The sequence below is a fragment of the Maniola jurtina genome, chromosome 4 (genome assembly GCF_905333055.1).
Source record: "Maniola jurtina chromosome 4, ilManJurt1.1, whole genome shotgun sequence".
In the NCBI taxonomy this organism is placed as follows: Eukaryota; Metazoa; Arthropoda; class Insecta; order Lepidoptera; family Nymphalidae; genus Maniola; species Maniola jurtina.
This window is the reverse complement of record NC_060032.1, coordinates 11,657,370-11,664,354: the sequence shown is the minus strand read 5'-3', so window position 1 is coordinate 11,664,354 and position 6,985 is coordinate 11,657,370.

The window sequence follows — 6,985 nt, the reverse complement described above, 5'->3', positions numbered from 1 at the left end:
AAGCTAGTTGAAGCTAGCGAAATTTTTTGTTTGGAATGCCCGTCCAGTGCGTAGTACCTACTTACTACCTACTCAGAGCACATAGGTCGTTGTATATTTCTAATTAAATCGTGTTTATCGCGTAAAATTTGAGAAAGGACTGTGTGTCTTAGTATATGTGTCAACACATAGACCAAATATTGCGAGTCTTTCTCAGAGTTTACACTTTATCATATTATTGTAATATATAACTATATTATGTAGTTTTGTGGACAAATTATTGTTAAAGTGTCCTTAAAATTATACAAACCATTGATTGATTGACATTATTTATAACCTTTATTAAAACCAATGTTGAATTTTTTTAATTAAGGAAGTATTTCGATTAAGATTGACTTGTTTGAATTAAAGATTATTTATTTTGAGTGAAATAGGTAGTAACATACGAATTTAAGTTGAAAGAACGTTAAAATAGGAACATAGACATTTAAGGCGCTTATCCACTAGTCCAAACCGAATTCGAAGAAAGCACCGATATGGGCGGCTAATCACTTGACATCAGGTGACCCGCCTGCTCGCTTGCTCGCTATTTTTATTTTAAAAGTGTCTTAACAGGACTCTCTCCGTCACTCGTTTCATACAATCGTAGTTCCAATTTCATTTGAATATTAAGCAACCAAAGTCCATGAAATTTTGCAGACATATTCTAGAAACTAATATCTGTGTCTGTGGTGTTTTAGATTTTTCTAAAAATATGTAGTTTTAAAATTACAGGGGCTCAAAGATTTGTATGAAAATTTTCAAGACCGCGTAACTTTGAAACCGAATATTTTAACAGAAATCTGGAAAACCACAGACATAGATATTAGTTTTTAGAATATGTCTGCAAAATTTCATGGACTTTGGTTGCTTAATATTCAAATGAAATTGGAACTACGATTGTATGAAACGAGTGACGGAGAGAGCCCTCTTAACCTTCACAAGTGGTCGTTAATTAAAAAGTAGGTATACTGCCACTATACTACATAATATATCAAAAACTATACTATACCTTGTCAATTCAGTTTAGAGATTGTGTACCAGATTTAGCCAAATTGCCATGCTAATAAGATTAATTCGAAATACATGACTGAAAGTTACTAGTCAAAGGAAATGATTGGTTTTACTTTATAGGAGCGTTATCTAATTATTTAAAAGAATACCAAAAAAAATTGGCTACCGAAGGCTGTTCACCTTGGTTGTATTACAATAATTATAAAACTTAAGATTTTTTATTTTATTCCAAGTTACCAAATTTGTATGCTGTGCTTTTTGACTAATTTTCTGTTCTGTGTATTTTATACCTACTGCCTGGTAGGTAACTATGCTAGTTTGTATTTGTTAAATATGTAACTTTCACCTAATTTTAAACTGGTACAAAGTACTTGATGTTTAAACATTTTAAAGGCTTGAGTGACGATTCACTACAAAATACTATGCAAAAACTAGCTGACTTGCCCCCCGTCTGAGAGGGATTTTTGAAAATTGGTGAGGGCGTGGTATTTTCAAAAATCCTGACGTCTGGTCTGATGGGAAGTTTGAACGGTTATTTACCGTTAAGTTTAAACCTTACACTCTTACTACTGAATTAACTAAAAAATTAATTTAGCTAAATCAAACTTAATCCTCATAATAGCCTTTAAATTAGATAAAACTTAAAACTTTTATAAATGTTAAATAGGTAGTTGAAATGGTGTCTTTTCGGTTCGTTCACAAATCTTCAAACTAAAATATTTTTTAAACTAAAGCAATTTGAAAGGTTTAGCAGTGGTGCCCTATGTAACGCAAAAGGACACAGACTCTTAACTGCCTTGCCACAAAAACTAAGCGTGAAACGGGTATTCATTTAGGGTGAGATCTATAAAGCACACTCCGACTTTACTTAGACTTAAGGCAGTTAAAACGAGACAGATGCATCTATCGCACATAAATCTGTCTCGTTTTAACTCAATCTTAAGTCTGAGCAAAGTCAAACTATAAATCTCACCCACAACTTTAACAGGGCTCTCTCCGTGACTTACTCCATACAATCGTGGTTCCAATTTCATTTGAATATTATGCAACCAAAGTCCATGAAATTTTGCAGACATATTCTAGAAACTAATATCTGTGCCTGTGGTGTTTTAGATTTTTCTAAAAATATGTTGTTTTAAAATTACAGGGGCTCAAAGATTTGTATGGGAATTTTTAAGACCGCGTAACTTTGAAACCGAATATTTGAACAGAAATCTGGAAAACCACAGGCATAGATGTTAGTTTCTAGAATATGTCTGCAAAATTTCATGGAATTTGGTTGCTTAATATTCAAATGAAATTGGAACTACGTTTGTATGGAGCGAGTGATGGAGAGACCCCTCTTAAAGCCTCAGAGATGTTCTATGAGCGAACTCGGATGACTATGAATGTCAATTTAGTCACAAGTAGATTGTTTTATTTTGTGGTAAAAGAATTGTGTGCACTGTACGACCGAATAGGCACCGATGTAAATTTATTTAGCACCAGACTAAATCCTGTGCATTTCATGCTCATGACGCCTAATTAAGTAACCAAAGAGTCTATAAAATAAGAATCTATAAATTAATACTAAGAATTTTTAATTGGTGTTAAGAGTTAAAACCCCGCATGTTGCCACTTCAAATCGGTCGGTTAAGTTGACTGCATAAGGCTAGGGACGAATGTAACGGAATTCTGCACCCAGAATTCTACAAGCAATACAGTTTCATTTCAATCTGATGAAGAATCAATTGGTTTGCAGTCAATAAATTCAAATGTGAAATTAAATTTTTCGGAGTCAACAAATTCAATCAACTGTAAATATTAGTCGAATTCTCAGATAGAGACTTAGACCTCATTCGTATGGGAGTTTTTTAACGTCCGTTAAAAAAGCGTCCAAATGGAACAAATGCATCCCCAAGTATCTGTTCACACGTCAACGCTTTTTTATCGCGCACTGTTGTATTTCCAGCGCAACGCCGGGTTTTAACGTTAAAAAAGCGTTGACGTGTACTTAGGAATGCATTTGTTCCATTTGAACGCTTTTTTAACGGACGTTAAAAATTAAAATAGCTCTCGTGCGAATGAGGCCTAAATCTAATTCATTTCGATAAGTTAGTTCGCGTTTTACTAACTGGCAATTTTTTATGTTGTAGTCTGCAGGGGGAATTTATCGAAATTATTGTTTTAAATATCTAATTTCCAAAATCCAAATCCCAAAATGATCATCGCGAAGGGAACCTAGTTTCTATAATCTTAAATTCTCTGACTAGACGATCTCAATTTTGCAATCGTTCTAATATAGTAGGTACCTGTTAACATATCTACCTAGTTTTAATAAAAGCAAGAGCTCCTAATTTATAATGTGCCTATTTTATGTTTAAACTAAAAATATATTATGCCTATTATTATATTTTCATAATGTTATTAATTTGTAAGCAATTTGTTATTTTTGTAATCTTGCAACATTATTTATTTATCATGCGTAACATCATTTACTGGTTAGTGTTAGCTTGTTGATTAGAGGACACAAATTATTGTACAAAGTTTTATCATTAAAGTTATTTTATTTTACCGAGTTGGTTTTATTAAACGTTACATTGACCCTTAGCTTTTCTAATGGTTCTACTTTTATAAAATTACGAGTATTATAGAGCAGTATTTAAATCGGTCGGTTGAGATTCATAGCGTCGTCGGTTAATCTGCAATTTGGTACTGCGGTAAGTAGGTATGTACAATTCTGAGAGGAGTCAGCAAAATCAAAGTATGCTCTATGAATCAGTCTAAGCTGTAGCGCAAGTAGTTCGATCCAGATAAAATAGGCCTAAATATATTCACACACTTGAAAGTATAATACAAACTGGTTAACGTCAAAAGTTTTATTAAGATCTCTGAAATAAGAATCGATTTAAATAAATAGCGAATCCAAGCGCATAAAAAAATTCAGGCGAATTTTCTTGGCATCTTGAGAATGGAGAAATAAATGCTTCGATTCGCTGCCATCGTGAATTCGGGATTAGGTCTAGCCTACCTATTTAATTAACTTAAACTTTAAAGTATAATCAATCTGTCTATTACATATCTATGGTCTATAATCCGTTGATAACTTATAGATCCGTAATATCCAAAGATAAGTCCTTTTTGACAAATAACGTTGCTAAGTAACTTAGCGACAGATAACAGAGAAATTGACTATTGTAATTAGAGTAATTTCGGTCGATAGTAAAAAACAAAACACATTGAAAATTTGATCCGCATTTATTACAATACACTTTAACATAATAACTATCGCGATAATAATTACAAAAAGAAAACAAAATCGTTGTTTTATTAAATACATACATTATTTTCAATAAAATTAAAGAAAACAGCTCGCATACAGCGATTTGCACTCGTTCTGTGCCGACTAGGGAGCGCTTAGCATTCGGGGAATTGATTGCAAAACTGTTTAATAACATCACTTATTACCGATTTGATTTACCTTATCCGGGGGAAAAAGAAGCCACTCAATATACACTCAATATAAACAAACTTAAGCATTTATTATTCTCGTAGTAGAGAAGCGACACAGATATACAAGTATACCGTTTGACTCAGAGCGCCCGTAGGAAAGAATGCGGGTTGCGGGAGAGTTTACTTGAAACTGTCTCACGCCCGCAAGCCGCACAATACTTCACGAGCCGTCTTCTTAGTGAAACGGTATAGCTTTATAGTACGGTTCTACGTAATAGACCTGAGTTACTAAAACCATAAACGTTTAATCCTTTACGTTTGAATAGAAACGTATCAAATATAAACGCAGATTTTTTCCTAATTTAAGATAAGTACCTTCATTAAAAACAGAATTGAGACTTCTCTTTTCTTTCAGACTTTTCTTCTAGGTACTGTAAAATATTACAGTTCACACAATCAATTCCTAGCGCTCGGTTCAGATAATTAGGTGACAAAATACATATTTGATTTCAAAAACATCAAGGAGCAAGGATTTCTTAATTACTAACCAAATGACAAAATACATAAATATTGATTTTAAAAATAGCAAGAAGCAAAGATTTCTTAGTTACTAATCAAATGACAATATGATTTACAAAATATGCCGATTTTTTAAATCAAATCTCAAACTGCCCACCCATCCCGCATTTTCGGTCCTTCGAGCCGGATTTCTTAAGTTATGTATGTTTTTTCTTTATTAAACTAGGGATGATTAAATTATTGAATTTCCCCAGTAACCCTTGTGCTGTTGAAGCTTCATCATAATATGTAATCGTATAATTATTGTGTTCATCATAACATTTAAAATCGTTTTTTCTTCGCCAAATTAATAAATAACAGAAAAATCCTTGCTCCGTTTATATAAAAACAGAATATATTCATACATATAGTAAAAACTTCATTTTGTACATTCCCAACTACACATCTTCAGTTCTTTTACGGGGGCTTACAACCAATGATATACTTATTAGAAACATATTGCTAAAATAACTAAAACACATCTACTCGTGTTTTCAAAAACTGATCTATTGCTTGAAACAATCTTTAAGCTATATCCAAACTAATGCGATTTTGTGAAAACAAATAAAATCTTCGAGTGAAAATGTACATTGTGCATATTAGGCGCAGATGTAAACGGTTCACACTGAGGGCAAAGGCCAGCCAATGTCAAGAGGGTAAAAAGGCACTAAGTGCCTTGGTCTTAGTCAAGACAAAGACACTTATTGCCTTTCTATACTCATTCGCTTGCCGACCGCCGACCAATGAAAGACAATTGGCCGACGCGACGTTGGCAATAATGTGAACGTATCATAAATGAGAGTTACCCCGCGGATGTGACGCTGCCACATGTCTCTTCCAAGACGAAATCTACGGAGCGTACTTTTGAATTTGCTCGGACTTGAAAGTGATAAAATGAGACGGAGTTACCTGTCTGATATAAATCTGTCTCGTTTTAACCGTCTAGCAAAGTCGAAGTACGCTCTTAGCTCAAAGGCTCAAGGCATATTGCAGGGGATTAGAAGCGTCGCGATGAGTCTCTTTATTGCTTCCTCTACTCGCGCCGCGAAAACGAAATAATAGTGTGAATGATTTCACGGCGTAGCAGCATTCCCAGTCTGAAATCAGTTTTGTTGTCTGGAACTGCGATTTATTGAACTTTGCGGGTCTCTACACTCCCAACGTTCTACATATTATTTGTCGCAGTGATCAGGAATCGCGGGCATATTCCACACGCGAACATAAATTATACATTAACTATAAGTGTCCTCTTTTCTAATCCGAACCGCCAGGATGTGGAACGCCCTTCCGGCATCAGTTTTCCCTTCCACCTATAATATGGGTACCTTCAAGTCAAGAGTGAATAGGCAACTTCTAGACAAGCGCGCTCCATCTTAGGCTGCATCATCACTTGCTAGCGAGTCTGATTGCAACCAAGAGCTAGTCTATATAATTAAAAAAAAAACAATTCAGGTAGGTACTTAGAATAAAACATTGGACTTATTCACGTAGAGGAGATAAGGTTTAGTTTCACATTGAAACATCGCTTCGCTTAGACCCTGCCGCATAGTATAGATACCTTGACTTGAACCAAAGTAGGGAAAGATACACAATATTGTGTCTGCATTGCATATTGGCCCTCGCCTCTGTATGACCTCGCCTATGATTGAAATTTATAAAACCGCTGTTTATTTAGTTTCTATCAATCAAATTCCGCGTATAAATTAGCTATGTCGTCACTTATCGATATAATACACGATATTTACATCGAAACACATTATTCAACTCGTTAATAAATAGGAATAATAATCAGCCACGGTCGAGTCGGGTCTATAAATAAAATTGTGGTTGGTTATACAATGCTTAATGGTATGATTGTACAAGGGATGTGAAACAAAGAGATATTCAATGCAAGCGTGCATACTTGCAAATTATTTGTCAAACTGCAGCAATATCAAAATACATGCAAAACACTGTAATGTTG